The 23,865-nt window shown below is 38.7% G+C and overlaps 2 long non-coding RNA genes across 4 annotated transcripts in view; one reads left to right on the top strand and one right to left on the bottom strand.

Annotated features, from left to right (window-relative positions):
* Positions 1 to 1,055: 1,055 nt before the first annotated feature.
* LOC118252634 (uncharacterized) lies at positions 1,056 to 20,942 on the top strand. Of its 3 annotated transcripts, none has more exons than XR_004780200.2 (3): positions 1,056 to 1,171; positions 14,326 to 14,463; positions 20,704 to 20,942. It is a non-coding gene; the product is annotated as an uncharacterized LOC118252634 (long non-coding RNA). The 3 variants fall into 3 exon arrangements; XR_004780199.2 differs by lacking the exon at positions 1,056 to 1,171 and adding an exon at positions 12,750 to 12,846; XR_004780198.2 differs by lacking the exon at positions 1,056 to 1,171 and adding an exon at positions 13,005 to 13,395.
* The window catches only part of LOC118252635 (uncharacterized), a 25,103-nt gene continuing 22,091 nt past the window's right edge, over positions 20,854 to 23,865 (bottom strand). Inside the window, exon 3 of the long non-coding RNA XR_004780201.2 lies at positions 20,854 to 20,929. This is a non-coding gene — a long non-coding RNA (uncharacterized LOC118252635). The remainder of the gene's footprint in view (positions 20,930 to 23,865) is intronic.

The raw sequence follows: 23,865 nt of genomic DNA, 5'->3' as shown, positions 1-23,865 counted from the left end.
TTCCCAAAAGGTGTGGCCTCCAGCACTGATGCATTTTTAAATAAGTAAGGGAAAAGTAGGGAAGACATGTGAATGAGGAGCTACGGCTTTTTTTTTTTTTTTTTTTTTTGCCTTTTTTTATTCCTGCTTAAAATGACCTAGATATTGAGAGCAATTATCTTGAGTTCTTCTAACAAAAGACCATTACAACCAGGACAGAGCCCAAATTACCTGCAAATACCTTTAGATTAAACCGAGTTTAACAGGCAACCCCATGTTCTCTTAACGTTTGAGAGTGCACACTGCAGTGCAAAGATGGGTCCTATGGCAGTACACAGAGAATAAACGAGCTAAAGGGTCACTGAGCGAAGTTCCCCATCCTAATTACGTGGTAGAGTAGCCATCCTTTGGCTGCACCACTCTTACCTCTGCACTACAGATGAGTCCACTTCTTCAGAGCAGATCTCCGTGAGCTGTGCCCAGAAACGCTCAGGCAGAAGGGCTGGGGGAGCCTTGTGTCTGCTGGGCATGGTGACGCTCGGTCGCCCACGTACTGCCCATGGTCAGGCACTCAGGCACTTCAGCAACACAGGGAGATTTCATCTTTGGATAAGCAGCAAGAAAGAGTAGCCTAGAGGTAAGTTTGGAGGTTAACAGAGGTCAGACCTGGTGACTCTGAAGACCAGAAAGCAGGCAAGCAATGATCAATTACTGAACAAGAGTGTGGACAGGAGAAATTTCTGTGGTCACACAACACCCTCTTGAACATGCATACCCATGTTATTCATGCAGCAGCTCAAACAATTGCAACAAAAATGGACTGCAGCTTTGTAATCTCTTTGACCATTCCTGAGATATCTGAAATATTCAAGTCTTAGACTCCATTTCCCTCTGAACAGGAAAGCATTGACCAGAGCTCCCTACTTTATGTGGCACATTTAACAAGGCCTGTCAACCCCACTGAGTCAGTATTAAGAGTACTTCATTAACCTCTAACTATCAGCAAGCTTACCATGGGTACATCGAGAGCAGAAACATGCCAGGACAACAAAAAAGTCCCTGCAAACCATGCCACCTTTTCAAATGGAAGGAAGGAAGGAAGGAAGGAAGGAAGGAAGGAAGGAAGGAAGGAAGGAAGGAAGGAAGGAAACTTCTTGCCACTGTCTACATGATCTTGCTTTTACAGACAAAGGTACCAATTTCTGTCCTCCCTTACTATTCCATTTCTTTTAGCTGTTTTCTCCAATGTACACATTTCTGAACCTAGACTGCATTTTCTTTTAATTAGAAATAATCTTTAAAACTATTTGCCAACATTCACACCCTGCAAATATATACTTGCTCTCAAGGGCTCCTGAGGACCTTCAACACTTGTCATCTTCTGCCAAGATCAACCTTTTCATATGGGCAGGAGCCCAGAAAAGTTTATGGACAATTATAAAGTGCATCCATCTTAAATCATTATTGCTCTGACATGCATTGGGGTTCAGATGGAGGGTCCACACTCTTTCCCAGTGCCTGTATCTTCTTCTCTTGATTCTCCAAATTAGATTTGCTCATATTTCTATAGATAAGATCTACTTCACTTCTACACCTTCCCATTAACTAGAAGACCAAACTAGTCAGTCTATTGGTAAAATTTTAAAGCATTTTATCAGCCTATATAATTTTATAATCATTTTGTTATTTTCACTTAAAAAAATGTAGTTGATCAGACACCTAATGCTACTGAAGTGCACATAGATTTTTTGTGGTTGAATAATAACATCTGTTTTGATTTTCCAGCCACAAAAGTGCGTTTAATCTGGCCTTCCTTTATTTGAACTTTTCACATCTGCTCAGGCCTGCTTCCCATAAACTAAATACCAGATCCTTTCACAATGTAGGAAATTTACCTGCACCAGTTGTCCCAGCTCCAAAGACTTCTTTATAGGAGCCAGATAAAAATGTCAAAAGACTAATAAATATAGTCTTAGTGCACTGTATATTTATTAAATGTTACTATTTATTTTCTCAGTCCCAAATGGTTGATATTCACAGGCCTAATCCTGCAAACCTTATTTTCATGAATGAACTCATTTACTTTTATTGAACGAAGAATACGTTATAAGATGGTGCCCCATATTCCACAGAAAATGTAGAGAAAAACTTGTCTCCAATACATCACAATACCAGCTACAAATTCGATCAATCAGAAACAATAGGGATGGTCAGATTCAGTGTGCTTTCAGAAATTAAAAGAAGCCATAAGAGGAATTTTGTATGCCATTTTCAAGGTTATCTCCAAAGACTTGGTTTATGAAAGGTTTGATTTATTGTAATCACTTCAGAGATGAGCAGTCAGTGGGCAAAACAAATCAGACTTTTTTTTTTTTAATTAATCATTTAGTTTCAACTGTAGCTGAAACCCCAAGACTTAAATACGTTTAGCTTAAAAAACTAAAGATGTAAGTTATATGAAGCTTCAGTTAAAGCCAAATAGATGAGGGGTTTTGCCACTGAGGCATCCTGAGTATCAAGCAAATATTAAAGATCACTCTTTAGGCTCAGAGTTAACTAAAGAAGAATTTCGGTCTGCTGATGTGACCAGGATGATATGCAAAAAAATAAAAAAATAAAAAATAAATAAATCTAACCAGCCTCTTCATAATATCTGCATCCATTCAACATTTATTTCTACTGTTTGAAATGTATCTGGAGAACTCCTACGTCCTTGGGCCCCATGCAGCTGAGGCCATGTCTGCAGCAAAACTGAATTATTAGGCCACTTTCCTCAGACAGATAACTCAGCTGATAAGTATTCAAAGTAGAGAGAGCGTTTTTTGCTAAGCAGCTGAAAATGCAGTTTTCCTTGTCTCAGGGTACCAGGATCTCCTCTTCTCTTGTCCTAATAAGACAACATGGTTTCATTATTTTATGCTGCCTTAAATCTTTTACAAAACTTATGCTCTGTGATTTGGAAAATCTCATAAAAAACAGGTTTATCAAGCCAAAGTACCCACCAGCACCAGTGTCTTAAATAGATTTATGATAGGAAAGTACAACAAGGACCACAGCGGCTTTGGGAACAGTTGAAGAGGAAAGGCAATATGTATGCACTGCCCTTGATTTACACCTTGATTTTCTCCTTCTGCACAAAGGATTGGAACTGCGTCATGATGGAACAGTTGTGAGAATCACAAAGAACTTAACAAGTCAGAAATGGATTAAAAAGCACTTTATGGCTTGTTAAAGAAATCCCCCTGTTCCTCAGAAGCATTTTTAGCATCTTATTAGCGGTATTTGATCTGACTAACATATTGACTAGTCATTTGAATAGGAGATGAATCCTTTTTGATGGATCACAAAGGGAGTATAAATTCAAATGAGGCACTTCTCCAAATTTTTATTTTAGTATAACCCCAAGAGCCAATAACATCTGTAAAGGTTTTTTCTGTGCCCCACAAAAGACTATCCTAATGATATTTTAAATCATGCATCTTTTTCTTCCTTAAAAGTAATTGTTGCATTTGTATTTAACTCAAGTAAAAGTGAGCCTGAGGTTCTCTTTTACCTGCTTTCTGAAATGCCCAGTATACACTTAGCTTATGAAAATACTCTAAGCCACTTCCTTCTTCAACATTGCTTTTAAGCTACATCTTTCATGGAAGCAGCACTTTACCATCAGCAGAATAAGCAGTCACTGTCTCATACAAAGCAGTTCACAGTTCGATGAATGAAAAATTAGAGAGACATTTTTCATATCAGAGAAATTTGCAACAAAACAACTCAGTTCTTTCCATTGATCTCTGATCTGAAATGTTTGCAGTCTATTCAAGTATTCTGTCTGGGACTAGGTTTGTTGCCATCCATATGGACATTTCTATGGAGTTTGTGGGCAGACCCACAATTCCCTGGCATTTGGCAAAAGGCAGAAAACTTGTTTCTAGTAATGTCTGAGCAGTTCTATGTTATCTAATTTTTTGCACTTAGGAATAAGTTGGAGACCTCCAGCTCATTTTGAAAACAGTAATTTATAGCTGCACAGGCATTATGATTTTACCGTGTTTTGATAGTTACGCCTTCACTATCCACATGGAACATTTAAAAACGGATTAGAAATCATTAGTCTCGGAAATATGAGGGATTCTCAGCCTAAAGAGGAACTCAGAGTGTTTGCAGGTTAAGTTTCTTTCTGCACCTGGGTATACTGTTTCATTAATGTATGATATTTTATTCTAGGAACAGGCTGAATTACAATTAAACAACCATACTGGAGTAAAAGCACTGGATTATAAATCAGGAGACTGAAAATTTGCCATAGGTACTCTTATTGACCTCAAACCAGTATTTAGATTGGAAACCATTTTAAGTATGTCTCTTGTTATAATCTCCAATGAATTAGATCCTTATATGCAATTTCATCCTTCAGGCACAATAATAATCATAAATATAGCCTCCTACTTCGTTAAAAGTCTTTCAATTTTTAATTTAAATACCTTTAAGTTAGAGATCAGGTCAAATCATATCCTTGTATTTTCCAAACCTATACCTTGAAATATGGGGAAGATAGACTCAATCCAGACCTTGCAGTAGGCTGTTAATTCCACAAGATGCTGACCTCAGATGCTAGGTTCAGATGCCTACACTCTGATGAATGTCGGGTCCAAACCCCAATCTGGATCCCAAACTTGTGGTGTAGGCCCATCTGTACTTGAAAGCAACGTTCTGAGGAAAGAGGAAAGCTAAGATCATGAAAATCTCTATTTGAATACAGCATACAACAGATTTATGGAACTAAGCAACTCCTTTTTTATTTTTTTTTCCCTGTGTAAAATCAAAACTACCACAGGATTTCCCGTCCATATATACCATATGCTTTTTCCAACTTCTTTTAAAATTTCTAGTGTCACAATACTCCAGAACTTCTGAGCATCTGCCATTTCTACAGGTATTATCTACTTTGCAAACCAGGCTGTAGTCAAGAACTACTATTTTAATAGAAAAAGTTATTTTATCTATCTACTTTTACAGTATAGTTATGACCGGTGAAAGCACTGTACACAATGAAACCCTTGGGTAACAGCCTGAAATACAATTAATTCTCTTAAATGACAAATCCATTTATTTCACTGTAACAGACTGTATACATCAGGTCAAGACACATGCAAAACCAAGTCCCCCAAACTGCCAGTGTGTTCCTTGCAGGATCTTCTGAGTGCAATCTTCATTTAGGGAACAGTCAGAAGCATGTCAAGTAAAACACCAAAAACACTAAAGGAAACATATAAATGTTTGCAAATTCATTTTATGGATTAATGACCCTACATAGAAGAATTGACATTTCCAGGACAAATCACTTCTTAATCCTACAAATATTTCAGCAGTTTTTGCTTACACCGAAGCAGAGGCAAATTTTTCCTTCTTCAGATCAAACGAGACCTAAAATCTGGGAAGATTTAACAGTAAAATAAAAACAATGGGGAATGTAAATGTTAACCATCTGCATTTGCTGTTTCTGCTATTCCTTATTATGTGATATCTCTATCAATGGCATTATATTTTTACTTTTGTTCTCTCTCACAACTTTTCAATCTATAATAGTTAATCATTGATAAACAAACACTTTGACTGACTTAAAAAGTGGCAATCATCTCCTCTAAATTTAACTGTGTAAAAGTCAAACACCTACTCTAAGCTACTCGTGAAGGCTCCTTCTATAGATAGTGGTGACAGATTGGCACTTTCAGAGAGAGAGACATCCTACCTGTCTTACACACTTGTTTTAAGATGGGATTAATTACCCTCTGGAAGAACTTTCTTCTTTTCCTTTCCTTGGATCAACTTCAGTATCAAAGCAACACACCTGTTTTGTTGAGAAAAGAAAGGGAGCAGAGAGAAAGGAAAGGAAAGGAAAGGAAAGGAAAGGAAAGGAAAGGAAAGGAAAGGAAAGGAAAGGAAAGGAAAGGAAAGGAAAGGAAAGGAAAGGAAAGGAAAGGAAAGGAAAGGAAAGGAAAGGAAAGGAAAGGAAAGGAAAGGAAAGGAAAGGAAAGGAAAGGAAAGGAAAGGAAAGGAAAGGAAAGGAAAGGAAAGGAAAGGAAAGGAAAGGAAAGGAAAGGAAAGGAAAGGAAAGGAAAGGAAAGGAAAGGAAAGGAAAGGAAAGGAAAGGAAAGGAAAGGAAAGGAAAGGAAAGGGAATATTCCAGACCTCAATCTTTAATCCACAAATGTATTTTCCAAAAAAAAGTATGATTCCCCTAGGATGCAGAAAGTCTCCTCCTACAGCCAGATGGGAAGGGGGAAGGTGGAAGAGAGGCAGGAGCACAGCCAGTCTTTGTAATTAAACCCATCACCTGCCCCGACCTCCTGCCTTTAGGGCTGGATGTGAAGCAACACTCAGGAGAAGCAAGGCACAAGAGATTATCAGACTGTTAGACTGTGTTGCTCTACCACAGAAACCATGGGGCTTGCTGGAGTTCCAATCTTGGTGGAATTCCAATGACAGAAACGTTTTCCAGGCTTTGGCAGGAGAAAGGGACTGGCCAATAGCTATTCTCCGTCAGCAGGAGCAAAGCAAAACCAGCATCTTCCTTTTTTTACATGAGCTCCAGCTCAACACAGAGAAGGACCACACACCAACCATTGCTTCAGGACATGAGCTTTAGGAGGCAATTCAACGGAAACTTCTAATACCCTTAAAATCATTCAAATGAAAAGATGCTGATGCTGATGAGGGAAGAAACATTCTTCTTGGCGTCTCTCCATTTTAAATTCTGCTATAGTGACAGTATCTGGATTAGACTCCAGGACAGTATTTTTGAAACAGCAGGAACCCTGCTTACTGCATCAGTTTTAAATTATAAGCCTTCCAAAGATGTCAACACCACTTTCCTGGAGACTTTCCTGAAATTAAAATACTGAGCTTTTCCCCTGAGCCTTCACGGAGTCATATGGATCCATCACCCAGTGCCACCATTTGTATTAAGATTTGCCTATGTCGGGTCACTGCTACGTCTTCATTTCTGCTCTATAGACAGCCCTGCTCTTTGATGTTACTCAGTCACTATTTCCTTTCCCTTTACTTTTATCTCTGTCCTGGCACTCTTCCTTTAAGCATCCTCTCTACCAGATGGTCTCCATCTCTCCTTCAGAAGTGCCCAAAATATTCCTACTGCCTCCTCTTGATCTTCCCCCAGCAGCAAACCTCTTCATCCTACAGAGCTCAAATACCAATGGATTTCTCCTCCTTGCTGCTCTGCATCTTTCTCACACTTTGAAAAGGAATTCATTGGAAGCAGCTAACCTCCAATCCTCATTATGCACGATGCACTCATTTATAAGAGTTTACCCTGGAGAAAAATTCAGACAGGATATATGCTGGTACAATTGCATTTTTTTCAAGTGGAAGCTCATCTGATGTCTGCATGCCGAACTGGCGCTCTAGTTTTAAACAGGAGCTCCAACTTTTTCATTTGGAAATCCATATGGATCCTTTAATCTGAAGGTCGAAACAGATTTCATGAAAGATACTGAAAACAATGATACTTTATATTCACTAGCATAATTATATAAAGATGATTCAAAACTGTAGTATCATCAGAGGACTCAACAGTCTCTGTATTATGTATTTTTAAGATGGGGTTTAGAGTCTGTAAGATGAGCCTTCAGAAGTTTAGAGAGGAAAAAAAAAATCTTGTCACAATTTATATCTCCCTAATAGGTCACTGAAACTCTGAGGATAACAATTGCTTTTACTTGCAGTTGGCAGTGCACTATAATCAAGAATAAAGCTCTAGATATTTTTGTGGAAGTATAAGCACTTACTAAATGCAGCATAATAATGTATTATATATTATACAAACACGGCAAAGTGGGATTTGTGTTTGTGTCTTTGCAAAGGAAAAAAGCACTCTGAAATGACCTTCTGTTCATAAGTTGCTTTGAAAAAGGCTTGGCCTGAAACCACTTGACTACTATTGATATAGCCTAGTTTTGTACATAAAGCTTAAATATAAGATTGCTTCAAAACTAACTAAGCAATCACAAAGCTTTCCTTTTCAGATCCAATTGCCTTCAAATCCTTTACTGAAGTCCCCTTGGTGCTGTCACTTCAAAATCAGGATAATGCTGTATAGTGTTCCTTCGTTTCAGTAAAACAAAAGCCTTATTGAATAAATATGCGTGAAAATGCTGCAAACAAAACCATCTCAGCAGACACCACCTGACTTGCTCCTAGTGACCCTCCCTGGTGCCCCACATGGGCTCAGCACTTGACTTCTTGTCATCACAGCACTGTTCAGTTCCACTGCCTTCATCCTTAAAAATGCAACAAATCCCACTTTTTCCTTGCAGAAACCTGACGGCAGGCTTTAGACATGAAGGAAGAGCAAGGTGACCTAAGATTTCCATATGCAGGAAAATGATGATCAAATAGTATATTGTTTTTAATCTGCCCTTTGTATCGTGAACGTATCAAAAATCTCGTGGCTCTGATTGTCCCTCAGCTCTCAGCTTTGTAAGGAGAGCTTCCAATGCTATCCTGTTGTGGACACGTAAAGGCAGAATGAAAAAAGCAGTATTTACTATCTTGTGTCTCATTCTGCTCTGAAAAAGTATGACTCAAGAATGTTTTTGTTTTTTCCACACATCACCTTCCAACATATCCTACACTTCCCTGTAGTTAAAGCATTAGCTCAGCTCCATAGATCCCATTACTGCAGTAAGACAGCAGCACGTGCCATGGTCCTGGTGGTCAGGCTCAACTTCTTCTGTCCCTCCCATCCCAGGACCATGGTCTTAGGTGTCCAAGTGACTTCAGTGGGAGCCATACTGCAACGAGCTGCACACTTTTGGGCACCAGCTGATGGCAAAAAGTGCATATCCCTTCTGGTTCACAGCTGACTGTACCAGACCACTACCAAGCACAATAAGGTCCGCTGAGTTAGGTTTTCTTTCAAAAAGCTTCTCGTTTATTAATTTGCTACAACCTTGTATTTTACTTTGCTATCAAAGAGCCTAGATAGTCCTCACAAGCACAAAGAATCTCAGAAGAAACTATACTTTTGTTAGCAGGTGAGATAATAGGAATTTTCAGCTGTGAAAGGCACATTTCTATATGTTTGTACTAGAAAGCAAGACTCATTATTTCTATTTCTGACTCATTAATTCCATTAAAAAAATAAAAATACACAAAGTAATTATTAAAAAGTACCTTCATGAATATGGAACAAGGAACAACAAGTGGGCTGTTTATAACAAATATGAAGAAGTGTGTAATTCAAATATTAAGAATGAGAGGGACACCAAGTAGCCAGAAAAGATGCTGTTTTCTCTGAAAACTTTAGAAATATCCAGCCTGGATGACAGTATACAAATTGATAGTCAGGCTGAGCTAATGCAGTTTCATCTCATCTGTGTACAGGGTGGTCCCAACTCTGCCTAAAGCCCTGATATTCCTGTATCTGTGAAGCTAATGGTTGTGTGTGTGTGTGTGTTTGTTGTTGTTGTTTTTGTGGGTTTGTTTGTTTAGCTTTTTTTTTTTTTTCATGTGGATTTCTAAACCATCCACTTCCATAAGCCCAGCCAGGTATGGTTGCAGTGCAAATCAAGGTGGCCCCAGCACGGGCAGGGTGAGGAGGGCAGCCTTCCTTCTTCCCCAGCACTTTCACTTCATGATGGGACAGCTATGAACACTGGATGCTCCACACTTAACATCCGTGATGTGCAGCAGACATTCAGCTTCTTGCTTCTAGAAAGGGCAGATAAAAAAATAAGTGAATGGACTCTACAAATTGCAGTAGGGTCAAGCTCAGCAATATAGGAGATCAGACTAGAAAGAGGCAGAAATAATTTACCCACAGATTAGAAGCAGATAAATGAGTGAGAGAGAGAAGGAAGGAAAACACAATACAGAAAGGAAGATAAGAAAGAAGCTCTTCATCTTATGTATGGGAACCAACTGCTGCGTATGTATTTCCTATGTAATTTTCGTATCTATCCCCAAGTTGTTAATCTGAAACACTTCACAGGAAGTAGACCATCTATTTAATTTAAAATGTAGTCTGGAACACGACGGGATTTTCAGATAATTCAGCTATCATGCTGGACCTCAATCTGTGCAGCATAAGGGTTATGGCCCAGATTTTCACACCTAGATGTAGATGTCTTGCTCAAGTAAAGAAATCCTGGGAGTTTTGTCTAAGAATTCACACTTTTGAACCCTGAATCATTTGTATTTGCAAGCAAATTACATTCTTGTAAGAGAACTGTTTACTGGTTTTATCAAAAATAAAATTTGAGCCCAATTACATATGCATTACTGTAAGGACATACAGTAGTCCACCACAGTTAGCAAGGGTAAGCACATACTAAGCCCAAATGTAAAGGCCATTTCCAATGTAATTAACATAAAAACGAAGAACCTGTAAAGTAAGGTGACTGCTTGTTCATCAATTAATGCAGAACAGCCTGGTGGGAACATAATATGTGCATTGTTCACATGTGGCAAAAGTTTGCAAGTGGTTGTATCCATTACAAGGTGAGGGCTGTGTTCCCAGTATGCATGTTTTCATCTGGTCTTAGACTTAAAAATAACAGTAAAAATCAAACACAAACAATTATTTTCATTCTTTTGGGATTTGGCATATGTGCTATAATAGACATAGATGGAAACTTCTAAAATAAATTAAGGAATGTACTTGTCAGTTTATTAATCAAAGTTTACCTGCTTCACATTACACAGAGACAAATTAAACAAGCTACCATGGTACTCAGAAAACATCTGCTAACAAAGTCAGAAGTAATGATAAACAAACTTGAGTTCCCTTTGTGGTTGATTTTCATCCAGCTGCATTTAATTATAAAAGAGCTATCAAAGAAAGCTCCCCATTAGCAGCTAATTCAGAATGACTTCAGAAGAAAATCCCAGAGCCTCCAGTGATATCTCTCCAACAACTTTATCATCTCTGCAAGCGATTGAGAAGAGCTGAATTAGACCAGTTTAGTGATCAGTCCTCCTACTAACTGCCAGAGTAAAGTGAAGATGATATATCTTTTCAGTACCTGTGATTGTCTGTTTTCAAGGCACTCTTATTGGTAGGACCTATAAGACCTATCAGACTGATCTATGCCACATGTATCAGTGCCAACAAGCAATACAAAGATAACTCTAAAAATTGCTGGGCGCATTTTCTAAAGCAGAGCATCTGCTGATGTTGCTAAAAAAGTGAACAAACTTGTTGTTACAAGTTTTTTTTAATAAAGTCTCATTGACTTCAGTATTTTTCACAGTGAAATTAAACACGTAGTCATTTATAAATATATAATTCTGGTTTACATTGATCAGGATTTTTTCCTCTGAGGTAGCTAGAGATGTGCAGAGTCCCAGACTGGTCCTCTGAACAAGCATGGCACACCTGAATGTTATTAAAACATAGCAAACACTCTTTCTCCTTAAAAGAAAAACAAAATAACACATACATCAGGGTTCCTCTGGAACTCCTTACATCGAGAAGTATTAGTAATCCTATGAATAGTTAATCTATGTATTGAAGTGAACGAGTGAAAAATTAAAAATATATCCAGAACTACGAGCAATTATTACAAAATTCCATAAAGTCCAGCAATAATCACAAACCCTCAAAAGGTTCTGGGTACACAGCTCAGCAACATACAAGCAACTTGTAGCTTATTGCTATTGGAAGGTTTGGATGACGGCAAGGAGTCGAATATCATAAAACATCAAATTATTTCTTTCCTTATATTCTTTTTCTTTAAGACAGTAATGGGTGATTCTTTCCTGAAACCGGGCTGCTATCTGGCCAGCAAGTAAATATGAAATCAAAAACCCTGTGTGCCAGATCTGCACAGCTGTATTTGTGCTTCTGCAGCTCCCAGAGGAAAGCACACCACATGTCGGTTACTTGACTTAGGGTGGGTTGGTGAGGTGTAAGTTAAAAGGGCAGCTGTACACTCCGGGAAATTTTCCAGATTCATTTTCTACCAATTGCTTTAACAATGCCACAAGCAGTGATGAAGAGGTAGGGATGCTGGGTAACACAGGTAGAAAATAGAAAAACTTTTCCTACAGCTTGCTTCTTATTCAGTCCCCAGGCTCTCTTGAAAAATCTGTAGGCACTTTATAGAGGATTTTTCCCCTGCAAGAATAAAGGGGTTGGCTCCGATTGCTGCTATTCTAAGAGGTTAAGGAAAGAAAAGGCATTATTATATATCCACATGGTAATCAACCAAGGTCTCATGCAACTATTGCTATTGATGTGGTTCTTTCTGGCTCTTCTAGAAAACCGCCTATTGGTGTACCTGGCCTAGAAGTTTGAGAGCTGAAGCAAGAAAATGATAACACACTTTAACAGACCCTTTGTTTATGTAAACATCCATCCACAATCTGTGTCTGATGGGGTGAACATACGGCTTTAATTTTACCCTTGGCACATGGATCAAACAATGTTGCCAATATCTATTGTTCTCCTCATAACAATATGCCTGGTGGTTTCAACATATCCTCTCCATTAGCTGGCTTCAGATCAAGCATTACTGTGTATGTGCTTGTGTCTTCATAAAACTGGAATATGGATTTTTTTCCTTTGTACCAAATGTGTAAGAAGGAACACAGTTGAGAATGGTGGTCAACCGTCCCTGTGAGTCATGAGAACAGCTCGCTTCAGATTGCATGGCGGAGCCGACAGGCGGGTGGGGAGAAGGGGTTGGTTTGGGCTTGCAAATCCCCAGCCGTATAGCTTAGGCTTTTCAAAAAGCAGAGGAAGCAGTGAGTCAGATCTTTATCCCGTTTTATCTGGGCTTCAGCAAACCTTTCTGGATTTGGTCCATCTCTGATCTACACCAGCCCCGCTCTGGAGCATGGACAAACTAGGTAGCTGTAAGAATGGTGGTTTGGGTGTGTTTTTTTTTTTTTTTTTTAGCTTTTGCCTCCCTTATTTTTGCAATTTAACGTCCTATTTGCTGTAGAATACCATGCTAATGCTCTTTTTCTTTTATTCAGTATTCTGCTTCTGTAAGGCAGTGCAACTGAGGAACTTGGGATCTGGGGAACGGCATGAGGAGAAACCTCAGATGGGCTCCCTGTGCCAGAGTAGCTTGTCATCTCCGTGCTAATCTTCCCAGCTCCTGCCTCGGCCTCTGGACCAGCAGCACTGCTTTCTTATGTTTCCAACAGCAATCAAACTTGACGTTTCTCCCCTACATTGTGCTGCATTTCAGCCTGTATTTCCAAACGTTTGATCCAAAATTCATTTGAGTCAATGGAAGGAATCTCATTGCCTTGAATGCACTTCGGATCTGGCAGCTTATTGCACCTGAGCATGAACACCTGATATATATTTCCTAAATCAGTATTAGTGAAGATACAGACTAGTACCATTTTCACCACAGTGAAGAACCCTCACAGAGAAAAATATCACTAGTAAGACAACAGCTATATTTGGGCCATTCTGGGAACTTACTCTATGGTCAATTATTTCTTTTACCTTGACATTTTGCTTTCTGCAAGACTATGTTCAAGAGGAACCAGCTGCAAAAGTTGAAGGTGCCACGGCCCCGGCCATTTGTCGTGCGCAGAGCACATAGCTGCAGCCGTGGGAGGAAGCAGACCGACGCCGTTGGGTGCTCCGGGGCCCTGGTGTAGCACAAAAACGCAGTGAAAGCTTGCAGAAATGCTGGGGAAGGAGGCAGCTCTGGGAGATAACACGGTCGTGATTAACATCACCATAAATAGGGATCTGCAAGCCTTTCTTTTTTTTTTTTTTTCCCATGCTCTCATGACACTCCTCCTCACTGGAAGTAGTAATCTTGAAAAGCTTAGTTTTTGATTCAGTATTTCTATTTTCTTCCAACTGCCCCATCTCTCACTTCTCTCTCTGATTCTCTCTGACTTCAATGCTTTACTGTTTGAATGTGCTGAATCTAACTAAGCCCAGGACTTTGAATGATTTCACTGCCCCTGCAGTGCTACATACCGATACAGATACATATCTTTTAGGTTTGCTTTTATCAATGCTAATTTTATTTCCTTCTCACATTTGCAAGCAGAGAGCAACTACAAGGCTTCCTGTGCATCGCAGGCTACAATTTAAGGAAACTTTAAGAAAAATTATTCTAATACTGTTTTGTGCACTCGTATACATGCAGCAGTTTTCAGTCTCATTGCTACACATGTGCTTCAGCTTGTTCTTAACTGTCAGAGAGCTAACATTTCTATATAAATGGGTTCATTAAGACTATGAAAATGTAATTATCGCTACTGTGCAGAATGAATGTATGTTTTTCTCCAGTAATGGCATGGCAAGAGAAAGAAAACAGAGGTAAAAGCGACTTTTTTTTTTTTTTTTTTCAGAATCACTGTTTTAAAGAGAAGGCCACAACATTTCTGCCATTGCTCTAAACACACTGGAATGCCTAACAGTAACAGTCAAGTCATAACAATAAATGCCTGCACCCATCTACAAGCAGAATCCTTCAGAGAGTGGATCAGGTAGTTTCAGATAGTTTCTGTACTTTTTTTTTTTTTTTTTAATTTGGGGGGCTCAAACAAAACATAAGGAATTATTCCCCCTCGCCCCTCCCCCCCCCCCCCCCCCCCAAAAAAAAAAAGACACCTCTGGGAGGTGGGGAGGAAACTGGGTGTAGCCAGGAGCGTAGGCATATATTGGGGGGGGGGGGGGGGGGGGGAGGCGTGGGAATAATGCTTTAACTTTTAAGTTGTCTAATATCTCAGTTGGTAATTTATTATAGAATTAATTACCTTACTTGAAGGTGCATTCATTGACATAATACTTTGTGTAATCTTCTATCGTGTATAAAAGGGCAATATGCTATGCTATAAATCTTAGTTGTGTTACTGCTTTAAATAACATTTTTGACAAAAATAACGGTAAACTGATTGCTACTTTTCTGCCAATATTTTATGTTATGAGTTTCTCAATTTTACTATCACTTTGGTTTCATCCTGAAATAGCAAACTATAATCAGAAAAATCCTTTGGTCCCAAATCCAAGCAGCTTAATCCTTCCTGGCCATTGTCTCATTAGGTACAAGAACATTGTCTGAGTTTCAAGGCAGTGAAAATCAAGAGCCCGACAGTCACCACCAACACGTGGGCAAAGCACTTCACTCACCTCTCCTATCTATGTCCAGCTTACCCTCAGCAGCTGCTGCAGCTCTGCTTGGTATATATTTGAAAGTACCCATGGAAAGGCATTTCTAACCAAACATCCCTGGTGAACTCCAAAAAAAAGACCCGTTATTGAGGGAAATAAAGCAGTATTAAACCAAACTAAAGTGAACATTGGCACATAACTAACATAACATTGTCAACAGCATCTCATAGTTTAATTTTAGCAGGGAAAATATGGCATCTCAGATACCGTGATATGGGTGTTTGTTCACAGCCACTGTACCTGTCAACTATTATTATACTGATGCTGCCGTGTTCCCTGAACTGTTTTGATTTCTCAACAAGAAGAGAATTTTCTCTGATGTGCCATCTGTAAGGTACCATTTACCAAAGGAAAACTTTATCTCAAATTTTTAATAATTTTCCGTCAATTCCAATAAAATCTGATATATTTTTATAATACTTACAAAATAATAGCAAATGTGACTCACCACATGTGCCACTATTTCATTTGATATTACTCTTCTCCCACTGACTTTTCTTTCCAGCACAAAATGCAACTTAAATGTCAACTTGAACTAAAAAAGTTACATTCCTGTGGAGATTGCTTGTATCTCATGCAATCTCAAATAATTCAACTGCTTTCCACTCCTTTAACTTCTTTCTTCTATTTTAGTAGCTCATTGTGCAGGTTCTAAAAATAACAAATGGTGGAAGGGATAGTAAACTGTTTGTTTACATATAAGTGACAGGACAAAATGTCCTTTTATGCCTAAAAAGGGATGGTCCCAATGCATCACAGGGTCCAAAGTTCATATATCGAATATACTAGCACACACTGAAGGATTACCATGTCTCCAGCAAACCCATTGCTAGCTAAAATGAGGAATATAAGCCAAGGGGAAAAATGGTAGGAATAGAAAAAGTAACAAGGGTATTTACCTTATATTTAACATCCACTTGCTGATCAAGTGCATAGACAACAGGGATGTCCACGACACAGGAGGGGTAGGTCTGCTTTGCTCTTTCAGGAGACCTCATGCTTAGGAAATTCATTACAGATAAAAATCATGATGGTATTTGGAGTCTTAGATTTGGATTTAAGATTCACTGGGTCTGCACAAAGAGCTGTTTGCACTCTCCACAAGCTTGTCTTTGACCAGTACAGAACCACCAGCAATGGGCCCCACCAGTGCCAGAGGCTTTCCCTTCTGTGCCATGGCACACAGGTAATTTTCAGCTCAAGCTCACTAGGGTAGTCAAGAAACAGTGATGCCAACCAACAGCCCCACCTTAATGCTGGAGTCCAAATCCCTTCTTTCACTAGTAAATTTACACACCTACCTTTTCCACTTCCTTAAAAAATGCCCTGTTCACCAGTCCAGAGAGTTTTTGTGACCTTTCTGGCTTAAGGACCATTTTTCCCATCATTTCCCAGGAAGAGTGCTGAATGGCATTCTCCACTTCCTGCAACACAGCACAAGCGGCATGGGAAACCTGGGCAACACAGCCTCATCTGCTGAAATCAGACAGATGTCAAAAAGTTTAGTACTGTGAAGACTAAAGCCTGAGATTTAGCTGTTATCTCTGTGTCTTAGTTTACTAAGCACAACGCTGCTATAAAACGATTGCTTGCCAGTTTTTGGGGACATACATGTTAAATATGGAAGCATTAATTTTCTCCATTATTGGTATAATAGAAAAAAATCAGACTGAGCTACTTAGAGAGAAATAAGACAACAAGGACTTTGGTATTAAAAATTATTATTATTATTATTATTAATAATAATAATAATAATAATTCACTCCAGATTAATGTTGAAAGGATGGAATTGTCTCAGTCTAAATACAAATTTAGGCTAATTCATCTACTGCTGTCATGTAACTTCAGCAGCAAGCAGTTTAGGACAACATTAGTTCCTCAGCTTTCATCTGTTCCTGCAGCAAAATCCATCCATTGCAGTGAATAGGTGATGATCCTGCAGGAAATACTTTTAGGTTACTTTTTATAGCTCAGTATCTGACTCTAGATTTGACAAAGATAGATGAATTTAAGGTTCTCAGTTCTGCTTAAACCTAGAGCCCCAAAATAGGCTCCATTGCTGTATGTTGAGTGGGGATTCTGATCAGACTTGCACCAGTTAGTGCAGTTTGGTGAAGCTTCAGGAAAGAGCGCTTTCCCGAAGTGAGCAATGTGTATGCTGGTAAAGCTCATGTTTCCTTTTTCAGCACAGACATGAAACTTTCTGCCTTTGCATTCTGCCTTACCAGGCTGACTTGTCCCAAGTCACTGCTGCTAGAAATGATGCACAGAGATTCACTGGTTGTGTTTGAAGGAGTAAAAATTTAAAATCCAAAATAAAAGATAATTAGTGCAATTCTATCTACAGTAAGTAGATTTCATTCACCTGTTAAAAAAAAAAAAATCAGCTGGCCAGCATGCCCAACTCACTAATGCCCTGCTCTCAGCTTAGCATCTCAGCCATTCTGATAATCCCATAATCAGCAAAGTCAGATAACCAGCAATAAATCAAACCCAGTATGTAACTGCTAGGCATACATCTGACGTCCCATTTCAACCTCTTCAAGTCTGTGAAGAGGGCAGCTCCCCTGCAGCCCTGTAGTCTCCAGGATGCCTCAGATCAGGGGCTTGTAGGGCTGCTCCACTACACGGGCAGATGAAGAGCAACCTATACAACTGCATTTACCTCGCAGAGGTGTTGGAGGCCGTAATTAATTACTGTTTGTAGAACTCATTGAGATTGTTAGAGAAAGGCACTAGAGAGAGAGTGGTGTTATAAATTATTACACTTGAAAACGTTCAAACTCTTCAGCTTTCCACCGCCTGCCTCCTCACAAACTTGAAGCATTTCCTTTTTTCCTCCTGAAACAAAATTTGCCCTCTTGACACGCACAAACCATTAGAAAGGCTGTATTTACAAGCACCTAACAGTATTTTCTCAAGTTTATTTTGACATTGACTTTTAATCAACTTGATGATGATTGAAAAAGCTAGGCCAATGTTTTGTTAAAAAGGAATATTAAAAGTACATTGATTGTGTCTACAAAGATATGCAATTAAAAAGTATGAGTCAAGTGCTGTTATTTAACACTTGACTTTACTTATTTTGAACTCTTGTGGCCCTGTTGTGTACATGGTTAAATGTATAATGCTGTGTGTTTCAAGTAAATCGGCTGTAAGTAATTTTATATTTTAATGAAAATAATTACAGTTTGAGTAATATGAAGTGTATCTGAAGTATAACCCCCGATGCTACTTCCTCAGAATTAGCTGTGATATAAATTATCATGATTTATTATAGTTACTCTGTGCTTTATGTGTTTGTAGGGGATCCTGGCTAGCAATGATGATTCTTAAGTAACAAAGAATTGCATTTCAAAAGCAATTTTTTCTTGGATCTCATCTGTAATTCTTCCACAAAAGCGATATGATTTAACTATGCTGCAGTATGTGATATTGCAAAGATGGCATTATTGTGCTGTCATTTTGACAGCTTACTTTAATTTACACCATTTAATGGATGAATACTTTTTTTTTTTTTTTTAAATCTGGTGTTATTCTTTCTTAATATACCATATGCCATCGATCCCACATGCACTTCTTTGCATAAGCACACCAAATTACATAGTGGTATAAAGCAATGTATGTGTCATACAGCCTATCTTTTGAGTGACATATCAGAAGCTGAGGCCCTATTTGTTCTTCAAGGACACCACAGATCTTATGACATTTCCGAGCCCCGAGCTATGTTACACAATACATTATATACTGATTGGCATTTGTCCATCTCAGAGATGGGCACATTTCAGATATACCGTACAAAAATAAATGCATGTAAGTCATTTGCCTTGGTAGTAGCAGCACTATAGAAGGTTTAAAGATTATAATAATTACACTACTGCAAAAGCTAATATCTGCAGCAGCTGGTTTCAATTGTAACCACTATTTTAAACTTTTTTGTCAAACAAAATCTTTTCCAGTTCCCTAAAATGTTTTGCCAGCTAACATTAAGTACGTACTCATCAATAGGAGCAAAGGTTGGACAATCACTCCCTTTGTCTTTTTTGGGGGAGGGCAACTGGATCATTCCTGTCAGGGTGGTTACAGGCTCACCTCCCAAGAGAACCGAGGATACACCGGTCTGGTCCAGGGCTATCCTCACCTTAATCATACATGTACACCTCTCAGATAGAGCTTCCACATTCAAACTCTTTTATTCAGGAAGCATTCTTCAAAACAAACAAGCAAACAAAAAAGACAGCAGCTCAGGCTACTCATACTACAAAATTCTTCAGAAGTTGCACCTACATGGGATGTCACTAAGCCCGAGAGAGCAAGTCCCCCTTCTCAGGAGGATGTATTAGCCTAGGCTCACGTACAATATGAAAACATCTACACAGCTTCCATGTCGCACCTCCTTTTATCTACATTGTTTGAGCCTGTCCACAAAAACTCTGTTGATGTGCCCAGTGGTGCCTGTAATCCCCTGTAGGAGTCATCATCTCTGAAGTCTTCAGCAAATATGCTGTCGGACAATCTCTCAGTTGGGGAAAAATTCATGGTGAGTTTGGGAAGAAGTCCAACTCAAGAAAAAAGTAATTATAATTTGGTAATTGGGTGGAAAGCCAGCTGATGATACTCTAAGAAATTAGCTTTACTTGGTAGACTTTTGTCTATTTTACAAGCACATTTAAGAGTTAAAGAAATTAAAACTATAACAAGAACAAAACGGAAAAGATAGACTAGGCATTCCATTCCATTTTCAAATATTATTTTTGGACAGAAATGCTGCAAACAAATATGCAGTAATAACTAAAGATTTTAAGTGGGAGATATCCAAGGTTGAAAGGGATTTTGTTGACATGAACTGAAGAAATACAGCATACCTTTATACTTAGTTAGCTCTTTGATGTTATACATGATACCCAGTATGGCATTACAACCAATAGTACATGTCATAAAAATACAGAGATTCCATGTGGAGTAAACCTGCAGTGAATTAATACCTCTGTCAAGGTGCATCCTGCTATGTATTAAGCCATTCTTACTTCAAATTCCAGCTCACACATTCACTACAATACACGTGACTAAGAATCCGCAAACATTCCAGCAAAACCAGGAAAGATTTTATTTTAAATTACACCAGACTGACTACCAGTACATTTGGAATAGGAGAACATGAGATATTTAAAAAAATTATGTGCTTATTTATAAATGTTAATTGTTGTGGAAAAATAAATAATTCACTTATTTTTTTAAGTGAAGGTGGTAGCTAGGATTTCATCTGTGTAGCCTATGAAACTTTTAGGAGTTTTGTATGACCGGAAATTAGGTATTTGTATACAGCCAAGAAACAGATATTGACAGCTGACACGTACTTACAGTTTCTACTGAATATTATCAAGAATTTAAATTATCTTCAGATGCCTATTAAGAAAGCTACAGACCACTGAACTGTGGATCAAACTGAGACAAACAGAAGAGATCTTTGAGATAGGATTTAGGATTTGCATTGGGTTTTACTACAGGAGTAGAAAAGTTGCACCTTTTAAATCTCATTTAAATCAACCTCACAGTGCAGAAGGAGCAGTGAACACCAGCTCGCTCCCTCTCCAATATGAAGAACAAACTGAAGAAGTCTACAAAGTTGGACACATAGCCCTTTGGCCTGCAGGATACCAGAGAACCCTCTGCAGTATCAAGCAACAGATCATCTTACCTGCTGCCAGCAAAAAGACCTTCCTTACTGCTGTGGAAAGGGGACTTGCCTGTCTCTGAGGTAGATCTCACATCCTACTATTCCTATGGAAGAAATAAAATAAAAATTAAAAAAAAAAGATTAAAAAATAAATAAAAAGAATCCCAAACCAGCCTTTATAAGGTATATTTCTAGACACTTCTACACATATTTCATGTGCTTTCAGGGTGGGAATGGAATGTATTTTTCTGGAAAAATACAGCAGGCTTAGAGATCCTGATGGAAAGGAAAGGGCTTCTGGACACTGAGAAAAACATTCAAGCAGACTGGTACTGTATCATATTCGTTTCTGATGGATTTAGTTGGTTAGCCTTCTTCCTCTTTTCATACGATACATGCACACTGATATAAAAACAGACACATATGGACACCAGCATATAGGCAGCAAATGCCAGATCAGATACAGTAAGAGTAAATTTAAGAGGTTATAAATGTTTTTCCGTAATAGTATGTATTCAATATTGTCACTAATTCAAGAGTCCACAGACATAATTTGAAAGCTTTTCTCCTCTCTTTATGCGATCATAACATAATGAAGGAAAATCATTTCAATTCAAAGTAGTAATGACTTTTCTGCATTGTCATTAGAAGGTGATTAAAAAGGCAAAACAACTTGCATTTTGAATCTCTAAAGAGAACCACTGTCATACTGAAAATTAGTCAGAAAGGTTCATTCCTGCCATTAGGTCACAAAGAGGTACATTTCCAGTGAGGAGGAGGACGAGGCAGACCACGATGTGGTTGGTGCAACACACACTACCCATCGCACCAAAGGGGAGATGCAGGTCTTGTGAAATCAGCGCTGTATACCTTCAAAGATGTGTCCAGCCCCCTCTTCATGTTTCAAACACAATTTTAACATTGTATATTTGCAGAGAGCCTGCCACAGAAGCATTTTGTTCAAAGAGACGGTGAGATTTGCTTTATCAGATAATGCTACAGCCCTATTTAATGCGGAAAAAGACACATCCTTAAAAACATTCCAAATTTTGTTTTTGTGCCACCCACATGCACGCTCGTTACTTAGCCATCTTGAAAGACAGAAATGTGTGCTTCTTCCGTGTGCTGCAGACCATCCCTACCCCTCGCTCTGCTGCTGGAAGTCTGGAGGAATAACACCGTCAGCCGGTTGTTCAGCAGCCTCTGCGAGGCTGCCAACTGCATGCAGCTGGATTTCCCCAAGGCCTCCCTTCCCTTTTCGGCACGGCGCTCAGCGCACAGAACACTGAGTGCCTTTTGGGTGTTCAGCTCAGTGAAAACCTGGCCACAAGACTGAGAATCAAAGGCATTGTGCTGAAAATCTGGCACTTGCTGAGATGTCGGAGTACTTATGGTCGAAATATGGCCATAACCACTAAAACATACAGTTGCTGCTTGTAATCAGCAGTACTTGCTCACACAAATAATTTCATTGACTTCAGTCACAGGAAATACTAACTTCATCTGACACTAGAAAGCACTTCTAAGACCCAGAAGACAACAATAGCATAAATATTATTAAGACAGAGCTATCTTTGTCCAGCTATTAAGCCTGTATCACCACAACCTCAGCAGATACAAACCAGAATCAGCATTACTTCTATAAATGCTTCTGCATCACCTCACGAGTTTGGGGAGTGAGAGCTGGGCTTCTTTTATTTCCTTAGAAAAAAATAAAGAAGCAATGAATTGGTGAAGGGAAAGATGGAGATCTCTGTTGGGGTATAGTAATATTTGCAAAGTACAGAGCAGTCACACCATCTTTTAAAAATAAACTTATTATAGCCATATAAGATACAGCTTTGTTCACACAGTCATGATACTCAATATTTACATTTTAAAAGGAAAGCTCTAGGACAGTTCCTTATTAAGGGCCTGCCTCTATAACATCAGCTAATGGACCAGCATGAATCACTAGCTGGGTGATAGATATACTTCACATCAAGCATATGCTTAAGCATTTGCTTATAAAGGTCTTTTGAACATAGTCTGAGGGTCCTGGGTTAGACCAGACACCGCAGAGTCTTACAATATTTTCTTAAAGTATTGCCCAGCCTTGGAAACACAGCTTAGTGTCTTGGACTCTTCTCATAAAGTGAAAGGGGCCATGTGTCTTGTAAAGACTAGCCCCAAGGGAACTGAGGTAAAGTATTTTTGTAGCCTTAACACAAATTTTCCTTGTGTTTATGGCTTCATTATTTTAGTGGGTGTGTTATTTCAGTGTGTTTTTCTGCTACTTATTTTCTATCTTTTTTACTGCTCCTTTTTTTTTTTTCCCCTGTCTTTTTTAAATTGGGAAAATGGACTCAACAGATGATGCAGAGGTCTTTATAGCAGAGCTACTGGTTTTCATTTCTGTTTCCTGAACCTCAAATAGTCACATGCTTAATGTGTTCAAAGAATATTTCTGTAACGTTATAATATTGAAGTTACTGTTAATGTCTGGTCAATGGAAAAGTTCCCCACCAAAACAGAGGTGAAAATTTCTAGGAATATATCTTTTGATAAGTGTAGTTAAGGAGTTAAGACAAAATGAATTAAAGTAATACAACAACAACAACAACAAAAAAGAAAAAAGAAAAATTGTTTCTGATTAGCAGGAAAACCCAGGATTAGGATGCAGTTACTCTGTAATTGCAAAATCTGATCTTCAGCAATATCTGGCAGGGTGAAAGGAAAAAAAGCAGTGACAGCACTGAAAATTACCACTTTTGAGGTAAATTCTTCTGAGGTACTGATCGCCACGTCCATGAAGTTGGTCCCTACAATGGCAGAGATCTACCCACTGAAATCAGCAGGTCCATCTAGCCCAGGCAGCATGCCTTTTACATAGGTGCCATTTTTGCTAAATATCACAGGTACATGAATTGATACTGTTTCAACCAAAATGCACATAGACAGCAGCATTGATCAAGCATAGCTAAACTGATATATTTTCTATTCTGATGACCCTTCCAAATTTCCAGTTTATTAATTATCACATTTACTTTACCTAATGTCA

This window comes from Cygnus atratus, chromosome 6 (assembly GCF_013377495.2).
Source record: "Cygnus atratus isolate AKBS03 ecotype Queensland, Australia chromosome 6, CAtr_DNAZoo_HiC_assembly, whole genome shotgun sequence".
Classification (NCBI taxonomy): Eukaryota; Metazoa; Chordata; class Aves; order Anseriformes; family Anatidae; genus Cygnus; species Cygnus atratus.
Note: the sequence above shows the minus strand (reverse complement) of the source record. Positions and strands in the feature narration are given on the sequence as shown.